Consider the following 14,891-nt stretch of genomic DNA (forward strand, 5'->3'; position numbering starts at 1 on the left):
GAGGTTTAAAATACTCGATACAGATAGCAGTACTCCTTACCTTACTGGGTTTTCTATCAGGCTGGCTCCAAAGAAAACGAATTCTGTGGGAGGGTAACTATTCCACACCACTCATAAACGGTATTTATTTATTTATTTGGTACGAAATTATATGTGGTACGAAAGTATATTGGTTTTCAAACAGTAATATAGGCAATATAAGCATTGTTTCACTCACTAACACATCAACATACCTGACCTTTTTTGACGACATTACCTGATCATCATTTCTGACTGTTTCTTCCTCTAATGTTACATAAACTTTGTCCTCCACATTATCATCAATTGTGGGAATCACTCTGGCCCTGAATGCCTTTATTGGCTAGGTCACTGGTAACAGGTGAATTGCCAAGACAATGGCCTGTGGGGGGGGGAGGTCATGTGGGGTAAGGCATTGTCCCTGCCTGGCATCTTGTGGAGGAATAGAGGAAGGTGTCTGGTGTATACGTACCAAAAATCACACGTGAAAATTGAAAATTGTGCAAATTATGAACCTTGCAATTGTGCGACGTACCGGTACGTTGACGGATCTAGCTGTGACAAAATGTTGCAACGTACCCATACGTCGACGGGATGCCTCAGGTTAATACCGCAGAACGTAACTACAGTGTTACTGATTAGGAGGTTTTACTAACAGTTTGGTCTCTCAAACATTTCAGGGATAATGATCTACGGATATCAAGTACATATCCAGACCAATGATCGCCCACTTTGTTATTAAATTCAAAATGAGAAATCTTACCGGATATCTAGCACGATGGTCAGTTATTATCCAAGACTTCATCCCAACCTATGAGTACGTGCAGCTGTAGATGCTCTTATGCCATGTAACTGCAGCAGTCTCACCATGTCAACCAAATGAAGCTCCCCACACCACTCTAACCCAAGATGTTATCTGTAGTTGTCAGTGCACAGTCCCTCTGTGGTCTTCTTTATCCAAGGAACAAGAAACCAAAGGCTGAGCCCACAATAACAGTTCCTTAAAAAAAAAAGAAGCCAAAATCGAGATCTCTTCATTTCGAGATGCCTGGAGATACTGCGTTTGAAAGACTGGAGATCATAGGAAGTAGGAAATACAGGCAGAGGGAGGCAGTTCCAGAGTTGACTTGTTGCATTAATGAAGGACTGGGAGTAATGGTTAACTCTTGCATTAGAGAGTTGGACAGAAAAGGGATGAGAGTTTGTTGCTAGACGGGTGCTACGCACTCATTGCACAGGTGGAGGGATACACGCAGACAGTTCAGAGGAGTAGCGATAGAAAAGAGATAAAGAGGCAACTGTGCGGCGAAGAGACAGAGGTTGAAGGGAGCCACTAAAGGAAGAGAGTTCATGAGACAAAAACCTTTGACTCCACCCTATTGAGAAGAGCTGTATATGGGGAGCCTCCCAACACATGAAAGTTATACTCTAAACTATTCCATTCTATTATATATACCTAGGCTGCTTCCCCCAAGGAAAGTGAGGTAACAGTGACAGGACGACACACTCCCCATTTTCTCATCCATTCAAACACATTCATTCGCATCTTAGCCCCAAAGGGGAGAACGGACAGATCCTCACCGCACCATATCGCACAAGGGTCAACTGCGCAATGCAATCAGTGACATCTGCAGCAGGGCCTGACAGCAGAGCTGGTTTACCCTTGCCACATCATAACAGACTCATCCCCTTACCCGCACCTGACCTGACTAGCTGATCAGACCAAATGAGGGAGAATATCCCCTCAGGGCTGCATCATCACTTATTCATTCAAAATTTCTCTCCATTTATTTCTGTCACGCACAGCCACTCTTCCATGCTCAACAGACACCCCTCTGGCATCCAGCACTCTCTTCACACTGTCCATCCATCCTATTTGTCGTCTTCCTCTCAGCCTTACACCTCTCACATCAGATCTAGTTATTTTTTTCACCAATCGCTCATTATCCATTCTCTCCATATGCACAAACCATCGCAACACCCTCTGCTCAACTCTACCAGGCATCTCCCGAACAACTCCAGTTCTCCTTCGCACTTCATCATTTCGCACTCGATCCATACGCATCACTCCACACATACTCCTCAGACACCTCATCTCCATTACATTCAAACTTTTCCTCTCTGCTACACCCATATTCCATGTTTCAGCCCCATATAATGCAGTCAGTACCACAACACCCTCATACAGCCTTCTCTTTACATCCATTCTAAGCGAACGACATCTAAACACTTTTTTCATTCCTCCCAGCACCTTTCCTACTTCATTTATTCTAAACTTCACATCTGCATCTATTCTTCCATCCACAGCAACATGTGACCCTAGATATTTAAAACACTCTACCTCCTCAAGCAACCCGCCATTCAAAACTATATTCATCCCCCTACCATCTACCAACCTCATACACTTCATCACTTTACTCTTATTCTCATTTACTTTCAATTTCCTCCTTTCACACACCCTTCCAAACTCCTCTACCAAAAGTCTCAATCTCTCCTCTGAATCAGCCACCAGTGCAGTATCATCTGCAAACAGCAGCTGCTTCAAATTCCACTCTCCACCATCAACATTCACCAGACTCAGACCTCCACCTAAAACTTTTGCTTTCACCTCCCTTACAACACTATCCATGTAAATATTAACAACCAAGGCGACATCACACATCCCTGTCGCAGCCCCACTCTCACAGGAAACCAATCACTCACAGCATTTCCCACTCTTACACACGCTCTACTATTTACATAAAAACTTTTCACCCCTTTTAGTAACCTACCATCAAGTCCATACAATCTTAAAACAGTCCACATAGCCTCCCTATCAATTCTATCATACACTTTCTCTAAATCCATAAATGCCCAAAACACATCCTTGCCTTTTGCTAAATACTTTTCACACACTTGTCTCACAGCAAACACCTGATCCACGCATCCCATCCCTCTCCTAAAGCCACGCTGCTCATCACCAATCACTCACTCTGTACCCTCTCTCTCATAATTAACACTGCCATAAACCTCACCTACAACACTCAACAGACTTATACCCCTAAAGCTAGTACATTCATACTTATCACCCTTGCCTTTATACAATGGGACCACACAAGCACTTGCCCAGTCAACTGACACCATACCATTCACAAAGCACACATTCAACAATCTTACTAACCAGTCAACAATAGCCACTCCACCACCCTTCAGGCATTCCACAGCACACCCATTCGTACCTGCAGCTTTCCCTGCTTTCATCTCCTTTACTGCCTTCTCCACTTCCTCCTTCGTGATCAAAGAATCATTCAACTCTCCCAACACATTTATTCCTTGCACCCTTCCATCCGCCACAACCTCAGCCACCCTTTCCTCCTCTACATTTAACCATCTTTCAAAATACTCTGCCCATCTCTTCCTTACTGCATCCATCTCAATTAACATCCTTCCATCATCTGCTTTTACTCGTTCTTCCTTGCCAGACTCTCCCTTTCGCACCCTTTTCACCTCCTTCCAAAACATTTTCTTATTCTGTTGAAAATTCTCTGTCAGCCACCTACCCCATCTCTCATCTGCTGCCACTTTAGCATCACGCACACCCCTTCTCACCCTATTCCTCTTTTCCTTATACCTTTCATATGACATCTCATCCTTCCTCTAAACAGGGGCGAATAAAACCCGTGTATAAAGTCAACAACTGTGCATGGGTAAAGAAGGCACGGAGTCGGCTTATCACACCTAATCTCTTGGGAGCAGATTTTACAAGAGATGCAGTATGATCATTCCACGACAAGTTCCAAGTGAATGAAACCTCATGCATGTTCAAAGATGATGCAGGATTAAACTGGATATTATTAAATATTAGTGGGTACTCCTGTGGAAGATTTTGACGGGTTGATAGGTGCAAAAACTGAGTCTTTGATGCATGAAAAACAACAAGATTATTTTTACCCCAGTCAGAGATACGAGCCAAGTCAGACATTAGGTGTGCCATAGCCTCATCCCTTGTTTGTTGAAATAACTGCTGAGATGGATTTTGCGGAAACCAAATGGAAAGGTGAAGGGTGGAATCATCAGTGTAGTGGATAGGGTTAGATGTACAGCCTAGGAGATCATTGATGAATAAAAGAAAGAGGGTTGGTGATAGAACAGAGCCCTGAGGAACATCACTGCTGATAGATCTATGAGAAGAATGATGGCCGTCTACAACAGCAGCTATAGAACGACCAGAAAGGCACAGATAGAAAGATAGAAACCATAAAAGGGCAGTTTGGATATTAAAGATTTATGCCAGACTCGATCGAAAGCCTTGGAGATGTCAAGTGCAATGGCAAAGCTTTAGCCAAAGTCCCGAAGGAGGATGACCAGGAGTCTGAAAGGTAGGTGAGAAGATCACCAGTGGAGTGTTCTTGATGGAACCCATACTGATGATCAGAAAGAAGGTTGTGATAGGAAAGATGCTTTAAAATTTTTCTGTTAAGAATAGACTCAAAAACTTTTCAGATACATGATGTTAAAGCAATTGGATGATAGTTAGAGGGTTGGGAATGGTCACCCATCTTTGGGACTGGCTGAATGAGAGCAAACTTCCAGCCAGAAGGAAAGGTACAAGTTGAAAGACAAAGGGGAAAGACTTTACCTAGGCAGGGTGAAACCACAACAGTACAGTTCTTGAGGACAACAGGAAGAACTCCATCAGGCCCATATGCCTTGTTAGTATTAAGGCCAATGATGGCAGAAAATAAATCAGCTGAAGAAATTTTAATGTCAGCCATGAGGAAGTCAGAGGGGGGAAGTGATGGAGGAACGGCACTGGAATCATCTAAGGTGGAATTGGAGGAGAAAGTCTGAGCGAAGAGATCTGCTTTATCAGTAGAAGAAATAGCTACAGAGCCGTCAGAATAGAAAAGAGGAGGGAAGGATGATGAGGTAAAGTTGTTAGAAAGGTTTTTGGCAAGGTGCCAGAAGGAGCGGGAAGAATTCCAGTGGGAGAGCTGGGAGCATTTAGTATGGATGAAATTATTTTTAGCAGAGAGAACAGAGTTAGCATGATTTCGGGCAGAAACATAAAAAAGATGTGATTCAGGGGTGGGTTGGCTCTGGTACCTTTTATAGGCCCTCTCCTTGTTGTGGACAGCATTAGAACAAGTGTGATTAAACCAAGGCTTTCTTACATTTGTCAAAGGATATGAGAAAGGAATGTATACTTCCATGCCTGAGAGAATAACCTCCGTAATGCGCAAGGCACATTCAGATGGCTCCCAGCCATGGAAGGAATAATTATTCCTGGGAAAATCAAAGAAGTACTGCCTGAGGGCCTCCCAATCCACAGCTCCAAAGTGCCACAGACTATGTTTCCTTGGAGGGTCCACAGGCCGTACCGGAGCAATAGGACTGGTTAAGATTATAAGGTTATGATAGGAGAAGCCCAACGGAGAGAAAAGATTAATAGTGTAAGCAGAAGGATTAGTTGTAAGGAAGAGGTCAAGTTTGTTGGAACTTTTTCCAAGGCAGTCAGGGATAAGGATAGAGAGTTGTACAAGCTGCTCTAGGTCATTAAGGATAGAAAAGATGGAGGCTTGTTCACGAGGTGGATCAGTGAAAGAAGAGGAGAGCCAATGGTGGTGGTGAACATTGAAATCTCCTACAATGGAGATTTCAGAGAAAGAAGAAATGGATAAAATGTGTTCCACTGTAGAAGTAAAATATTCGAAGAATTTTTGATTGTCAGTAGTATTAGGGGATAAGTAAACAGCACAGATATATTTAGTCAGAGAATGACATGAGAGCCGAAGCCAGAGAGTAGAGTATTCAAAAGAATCAAGTTCAGGAACACAAGAGCAAGATAGGTCGTTGCATACATATACAAAACAAGCACCCCTGGCTTTGAAATGAATATAGAGAAAGTAGGAGGATACAGAAAAGGGTTTGTTGTCAGTTGCCTCAGAGAGCTTAGTCTCTGTTAAGAAGGGAAGGTGAGGGGTAGAGGAGAGGTGGTGTTCAACAGAGAGAAAGTTAGAGGAAGGGCCACGAATGCTGCAGAAATGAAGGAGTCAGACAGTGGTTCCAGGCATATTAAGTCATCACCAGGAAAGGGGCGGATGGTCTACGGTTATTTATCTCCTGGAACTGGGAGACTCTTCGGCATTACCTACTTTGCCAGTGTCAGTAAATGATCTCATGTTAGACAATGATATTTTGTACGGGAAGACATCTCTTACTGCAACTCTCAATGCAAGGGACATACTGAATATAGAGTATATCAACTTGCTGTTCCCACTGATTTAATACCTGCAGTACTCTACATCATCCATATCACACCTCATGCATCCCATTCAAGTATTTGAGACAAGCACGTCTTTCATTTATTGGTCTACTATGCATAAGGACATCAGTGTTCACTGTGATTCCTGTGTACCCAGTAATCGTTGTAAAGGGTCAGCTGATTACCTGCTCCACTTTTGCAATATACATTTTCACCGAGACCATGGGCTCCTTAACCCCCATGCACACCATAAGTTTCCAATAAATTTCGGTTCTATGCACAGAACGAAAACATCGCTCAGGCTGGCTCTGTGTGTGCAGCAAGGGAAAAATTTCCATTGCCCAATTAACACCCTGGAAAGTGCTTATATTGTTATAAATCACTTCCCATCATCTTCGTTGATGTTTATACTATAAGAATAAAAAACATAAAACAAATGAATAAATTTACAGAAATGAAGCCTGAATAAACCTTATTTACCTGAAAACTAGCTTCTCATAACTTCCCAACATCACCGCGAAAATTTTTTCCCACGACACGCAGCTGCAAAGGATATGTCTATATGCAGAATTTCACGATATTTCATCTGTGAAAGTTTCAAGTTGATATGTCCAATAGTTTTCGAGTAAATTGAAAAACTATGAAAATCGCCTAAAAAGTCTGATTTGTCTATAATTTCGTATGTTGTTAGTGACACTGTAACAAACAAATATGTAAATTCTATCCAGTTTTGTAGCCCAAAGGTTAAAGAAGCCCATGATATAATTCACAGTGTTATAAGCCTTATTGTTATTGAGAAAATGAATTTTTAAAGGTTACAATGTATTGCACGCAGGTTTGCATGCGGTGACAGCAAGTACGTTCAGGCCCATAGGCTGAGTATTATGTTCGTCTTACGTAACTTTTCCCCAGTTATTTTCACACATAGGTTACTTGGCTTTACAGAAGTATGCATAAGAAATCATCACCTTGATCAAGCTTTCTTCAGATTTTTTATGCAACCTATACTTTACGATTATAATGACTGAGAGAATAGGAATGAAATCCACCACATTTTCCCTATGAGAAATATAAAGTAAACACACAATTCATACCTTACAACACAATAATATAAAAACTAAAATAATAAATTGGTTACTCACGTCCTCTAGCAGTGCTGTGGTGTTTCTTGAGAGGAGTTGGAGTTGCAGAGAGGAGGACAGGTACGATCACAGCCTGCGTGTGTGTGTGAGTATTTGTGATGTGTGAGTGTGTGTGTGTGTGTGTGTGTGTGTGTGTGTGTGTGTGTGTGACTGTCTGTCTGTCTGTCTGTGTGTGCATGTGTGTAATTCACCGGGTCGGTCAGGATCACTTGATGGTCGTGATCGTCAGCTTGTACCCTCCCGGAAGGGAGCTGAGAGCTCATATAGTCCAATCTAAGGGAAAGGCTGTGACCTTTACACACGCACACACCCGTCCCCTTGCTCAAGGGGGACAGTAACCACCCACTTCGTCAGTGAAACATTCCACAACCTGAGCGATGTGCGAACCCCCGTCTACCAGATGGCAAGCGAGAACGCTACCACTGAGTCAGCGAGCGGTGTGTGTGTGTGTGTGTGTGTGTGTGTGTGTGTGTGTGTGTGTGTGTGTGTTTGTAATGTGATTTACTGCTGTATGCTTTCATCAGTATGATACTGATGAAAGCACAGTCCTGTGCAGAGCGGCACATCACAAACAGGACATATATAGGTGTCCTTCCTCCTCTTATTGAAGCAGCACAACACACACCGCAGCCTTCTCCTGTCGGGGATTCTCTTCAGGGTGTGGTGCAGAGCTGAGTCCAAGCTTGTCCTATCGTCGACATATCGCTGGCGCTTGGCAGCTGTACTCCTCCATCTTCTCACCTCTGTACTCCTGCTGGAGGTGTAGTGGCAGGAGCTGGCCAAGTAACTCCTGAAGGGCCACCTACTGCAGGAGGTGGAGCAGTCATGGCAGTAACTGGCGAGGTTACTCCTGATGGGCCAGCTACTGCAGAAGGTGGAGCAGTCTTGGCAGTAACTGGCGGAGATATTCCTGATGGACCAGCTACTGCAGGAGGTGGAGCAATTGTTGCAGGCAGAGCAGAGGCTGCAGTTGATGGAGTGGTTGCTGCAGGTACAGGTGGTCGTCGTTGTGAGGGAAGGTCAGGGGCATGGTGAAGGGCATGACCCAATGCCGGCTACTCCTCCTCCCAGAATGTCAGGAGTTTGTGGCATATGTGCTCCTGGAATTCCAGGAGAGTCATAGGCCTATTGGTGCTCTTGTTGTAGAGGGTGTAGGCATTGAATAGGGCCATGTGGATGAAAAAATAGGTAATTTTCTTGGTCCACTTGACCGTCCTCCTTTGGGCGGGGTAGTACTGGATCATCTGATCGAAATGATCCAGCCCTCCCCCTCATGTGCCTATTAGAGTCCTCCACCAGGACGGGCTTGTTCACGGTTTTCAGAACATGGTAGAATCTCCCGTCTGGACCCTATACCTTCCCATGCCCTGCTTAGGGACGGTGGTGTCACTGTGGAAGGTGTACACCATACTTACGATATTTTTGTTCTTCCACAACACCATTACATTGCCCTTGTGTCTAGCTTCCACTCCATCATCAAGAGGGCATTTAGCACTGCTGATGTCTTGCAGCTCCCTCGATGCATCCCTTGCTAGTCATACTGTGCCACACACATACACGCCCTCTGCGAAAAGGCATTCACACAGTGATACAGAGTTGTAATAATTGTCCATATACAACTTGTATCCTTTGCCCTTCAAAGGTTCAACGAGGCCCCACACTGTGTTCTCTAGAGACTTCTCCCCCGTGTATACTTCCAAATTCCAAATGTAACCACTCCTTGCCTCAGCCAAGATGTATAGTTTTATGGCATACTTTTGGGGCTTCATAGGGTTGTATACACAGAAGGAGAGTCGCCCTTTCCAAGCAAGAGATCCCTCAACCAGGCTTAGATGTTTGCCCGGGATATAAACCTCCCTGAACCTCTGAAGGCGATATTCCATCACTGTGCAAGTCCTTATCAGCAGGTCCTGATTGCCCTCAGGTATGGCGAGACTACTGAAAGCATGAAAGTGCTTAAGGATGGCCCTGAAGCGCTTTCCACTCATACCTCGCCGAAATATGGGGTATTTGTGAACCTTTGATGAATGCCAATAGTGTGTTATGGTTGGCAGTTCACAAATCCCCATAAGGAAGTATAATCCAAGGAACTCAGACATTTCCTCTTCGTTGCAGAGGTACCAAACATCTAGTGCAGCCCCCAGAAACGTGACATATTTGTTTGTTTTGACCATCAGCTAGGTGAGCAACTCCATGGTAAAAAAAAAAAGGTGAAAGTATTGGAGTGGTGTTGCTGGTGCTGCCACTCTCAAACCTAGGGTTCAGTGAAGGGGCCAGCATTGGGTTTGAATGACCCAGAACTCCAAGCTTCCTCCTGACAGTCACCACCTGGGGAAATGCTTGGCTGTGTTCGTGTGTGGTGCACACAACCCCGAGACAGACGACTACCTCTCAACCGCCCACCATTACCTCAGCTAGGCCCACACTGGCCTCTCTTTGTGGTGGGGAGGGAGATGGTGAAGATTGTGTTGATGATAGCTGGGTGGATGAAGGTTCAGATGATTATGGTGATGGAGATGGTTGTGGTGATGGTTGTGATGAAGATGGTTGTGGTGGTAATGGTTGTGGTGGTGATGTTTGTGGTGAAGACGGTTGTGGAGGAGATGGTTGTGGTGGTGGTGCTGCTGCTGATGATGATGCTTGCTAATATTCAGGGGGAATGAAGTCTGAAGGGGACAGTGACTTTCTAGATTTAGCTGGGGATGGTGATATGGAAATACCTTGGATGGGTGGTGAGATGCAGGCGGGCTGAAGTGTGGTGAGAGTGTACGGTGAGACTGGGTGGAAAGAGGTCAGTGTTTGCAGTTGGGGGTGGAAGATAGGTGGTGATAATGCAGCTCAGTCTCGAGGGTCGAGGTGGTTTCAGTGGTGGCAGCCTGTCACCAGTGGTGGCTACTTGGGAAAAACTGGCTGGTGGTTGTCTCTTAACACCAGCTTCCACTAGTTTTCTTTCTGGTCTTCTGCAGCTTTCATATCACTCTTTTTCTTCTTCGAACAGTCAGAACTGAAGTGTCCCACCTCACTACATGTCCAACATGCTTTTGTTACAAATGAAGATTTCCTTGCACTGCTCTGTTCTCACTCCTTCTTCCATTTGTAACAATCCTCCCTGTGTACTGCCTAACTGCAGAACCAGCAACCTCCTCCGGTCTTCTCCTGTTCCCTCTTCCATTTGTAGCAGTCCTCTTTTCTGTGTCCTGGCTTTTCACAGTACCAGCAACTTCCAACTAATTTTTCCATTTCATATACCTGCCCCTTTCTTGCCTTGAATCCTGCAGTACAACCGGCCTGAAAAGTGGATTTACTGGACCTGACGTAGGACTCAAATTCTAGAGTCCCGGCTAGTGCTTCTTGCGTGCTTCTGGGTTGTGCCTGCTTCACTTGCACTTTCAACTCTGCACAGTTAAGAGCAACGATGAACTAGTTCCTCAGAATAATAGCCAACAGGTTAAGTGCTGCTCCAGGGTATGTCTTGTGTGCCATACTCTCCAGGTCATGAGCAAGCTGCTGTTGGGATTCTCCTACACGGTTCCAGAATCGTGCTTTGTAAACCTCAGCCTGGTACATGGTTCCATATCTGTGCTCCTGTACTTCTATTAAGGACTGATAACTGTTCCTCTCCTGTAATGACATCTGGCCCAGAATTTCCACTGCCGCATCCTTCAGGCTTGTAGCAAGCTGCACTGCCCTCTGCCTGTCATCCCAACCACTCTGATCGGCGAGTAACTCAAACTGTGCTCGGTAAGCTTCCCAAGATACTGTACCATCAAATGCCTGAGGTTTCTTCTTAATTGGGCTCCTATTATAGCCATGCACTTCACTGGTTTGAGGCCTAAAAACTGGGGCATCATAATTGAGAACTTAAAACTTCTGCATTCTGATTATTCAACCCTGAAATGCTACCTTTAGATGCTCGGCATCCGTCAAGATTCACCATGCTGCTCACTTTGTCACGATTCTCCACTAGTAATCTACCATTTATATCAACAAACATAATGTTAGATTTAAACATTTAGGAGTTAAATTTAGAATGGAACATGACATGTTGCTGGAAGTTAATAATAGGATTTCAAAATTTAACACGGAGTTTGATATATTATACCAATTCTCAAGATAATCAAATACCGTTCCAATATATACAAGAATATTACGACCGACCCTTACAAATGGATATGAAGTATGATCATTAACAACCCAAACCAGAGGCAAAGTTCAAGGATTTAAATTGAAAATTATATGACTGATTAAAGGTGTGACCAGAATAAATGGAATTAAAAATAAAAAAATCCAAGAAGAGCACTGAGAAAGATTAATTTCAATGGTTCGGTAATGTGATGAGACTAAACAGAGAAAAATTTCCGAGGGAATATTACGAGTGGAGACCACAAGGAAGACGATGAGTGGGACGACCGAAAATGACGTGGAGAAAGAACATCGACGCAGCAATGAAAGAGATAGGAACAACCTTAGAACAAGCTGAAGAGGAGCACATATATGAAAATTGAGGTCGATGGCAAGACTTCGTGCGAAAAAGAAAATGACGAAAGAGTGACTCTTAACAGCCGCATGGAGACAGAGATGAGAAAGTAGACCTTAGACTTTCACCCGGACTGGAGTAATAAAAGATAATTCCCCCTGGATTTGCTAGAGCTCCTCCTCCTCTTTACAGTACTGTAGGGGTGGGACCGTTTATCAAAGGCGTTGTTTGTATTATTATTCATGTCCATTCTCTCGACGTCTCCAGCGCATCTAAGCACAAACTTTTTCTGTATACATACCAAGAGTTATTTGCTCCATGCCTTCAAAGATCTCTTCTTCTTGTCCTGTACAGCTTCTGCAAGTCATATATTTTCCTTAGTATCTTTGTCTCCACTGGTCTCACTTCTAATTTTCTATATTCATGATTTATCGTTTGTTACTCATTAGTTACGGTAGAAACTAACATACCGTCGTGTACTTGTTTTGGGTAGTTTTTGTACTCTGCCTCTTATTTCATATCAAAACCTTCATAGCAAAAGCCACATTGTACTGCAGGGTTTGTTCTCTCTTATAAGTCTGTAGGTTATGAAAATTCAACAACTTTGAGAAACTGGTTCTTAACATTTGAAAACGTGAAAATAAGGTGGAAGTCAGGCGGGTTACTTTTAGAAGAGGGTCTTCGCCCCTCAATTTTCTCTAGGAAGCACAGCTATCAAGATATTACAGGTTTATAAAACTTCTGTTTATTTTTGCTGTTTATGTTAACTTGAGTAAGTCTATAATTTTTAGTTCTGTTTTAGTGGGATCGGCCTGTCATGAGTTTGTAAGTTAATCTTAGAGCAAACAGTTATGTCCTGGGACATTTGTTAACATCTGACATATAGACACACAGATAAATGGAAAAACAGAATGTAAGACTGGATGGATTAATGAAGGAGATAATGTTAGGTGAATGGACAGAGAGGTATGCAGATCGATAAATTGATCCGTGGATATTAGTATAATAGATATGTGGATGGTTGCAGAGATAGATAAATTGATTGGACAGTTGGGTGGATGGATGGATAGACGTATAGATACAATGATGTATGGCCAGCAGCAGGTCAGTCAACTATGACGTGGTAGATTCCACGCATCGGGAGTGTATCTTTTTTTTTTTTTTTCTGGTGTGAGTTTGAAGTTAAGCTGAGCAAACTTTTGCTGACCCCTCGTCTTTTACCGGCCCTTCCCGTGTGTTAGACGTACAAACTCTTTTCTCATACCATCCATCAGTCAACTGATCAACATGGAGAAACCCATGCTGTAGTCCGTGATATAGCTAAAGATTTTGACAAAATGTGGCATCATTCCCTGGTATCCAAGCTCCCTTGCTACGGCCTATCATCGTTTGTTCCACTGTTTTCCTCACATTCAAGCAACTGAAAGATTAGGGTAAAGGAATATTATGTATTTTCCAGTTTCCACCCCAGTAATGTCGGAATGCCACGAGGATCAGTCCTTGTTCCAACCTTTTTCACCACTCATATTAACGATCTCTTCTCTGGTACCCAAACCCCATTCACTCGTACGCAGATGACTCAACACTTCACAGTTCTTTCATTATAAAAACCTCCATTCACAAATTTTGGTATCTCTTACTCCCAACTCAGGACAACAGTCTCTAAATCAAGACATATCCATGATCAATGAATTTGGACAAAATAACATTATCTAATTTAATGCTAGAAAGCTAGGTTTATCTATAGACAGCTATTACCTGATTACCATATTACCTTCAGTGCAACCACTACTTCCATCACTAAAAGTACTGGAACTCTCGGTTTTTCTCATAAAAATTTCCCAGTTAAATCACTCATGTTAGATCACTTGCTAAAACCACCACAAAGAAACTTGTTTTTTTATACAGAATCCGTAATTTCGTCACTGACAAGAAGTTAGCTATAATTTACAAGTCCTTTTTGTCCTCTCAGTTCCAATATTGCTCACCTCTTTGGAGTGGGTGTGAAGAGGTTGCACTAAAGCAACTGGATTAGTTCAGAACAAAGCTATAAGAATTACTAATAACTCTTCAGTTACAAATTTACTACCTCCCCTACAAGTGAGATGGAATGTTGCCTCCCTTGCATTATTTTACAGATACTTTTATGGCAAATGCTATGATGAAGTTGCATCCATTGTGCCATCTCTCCTCATCTTCCCCCGTGCTACATGGGCATCTGGTAGCGCTCATGACTGGACTGTCACACTACCATATTACAGAACTTCTGCCTATCAGAATTCATCTACTTCCAAAACTGATTCTCTTTGGAACTCGCATCCCCAGATTAGTCCCCTCCCCAGACTTCAACCTACAGCAATTTAAGTCCAACTGTTACAACTTTTTTTTTTTTCTATGAACAGGAGACACCTGTTATTCCGTGTATGGGTTTGTTAAGATTTGTTTTCCTTCCACTGTTCATCTGCTGCTACAAAAACACCTTTCAGAAATTAGCCCATTCTCAGGGGGTCTGGTATGAAACAGCTTTGTTGTTCAAGTTTATTTTCCTTAGACTACTATACTCTCCACCACCATTAGACATTTACGTATGGTATCCATCACTGCACACAAGGACTAAATCTGTTCCACCAGTTCAGTCCTTTCTCTGTTGACCAGTCCATTGTATGAAACACATACTTTCTCATACCAGTATATTTACTTTGATTTACAACAGTTTCTGGCATTGTTCTCTTTGCTCACGAACATCTGCACTACCTTAATCCACGGATCCCATGCCTTATAATTAGCAGCAGTAGGGATGCAGTCAGTGGATTATTAGTTTCTGACGTAATCCTTTCATTATTACCAATTTCATCAGTGAATGGTGTTCTGTCAATCAGCAGCTAAGAAGATTAATGGTAATTCTTTTCTTATATGTACTTACTTGAGTTTCGATTATTCCTCTCCCTCACCTGCAACCTGAATTGTTATTTGTTCCACAAATTTGGAAAATATTATTGGAGACAGCATT

Source organism: Coenobita brevimanus, chromosome 35 (genome assembly GCF_032717465.1).
Source record: "Coenobita brevimanus isolate Jiangsu-jjx chromosome 35, ASM3271746v2, whole genome shotgun sequence".
NCBI lineage: Eukaryota > Metazoa > Arthropoda > Malacostraca > Decapoda > Coenobitidae > Coenobita > Coenobita brevimanus.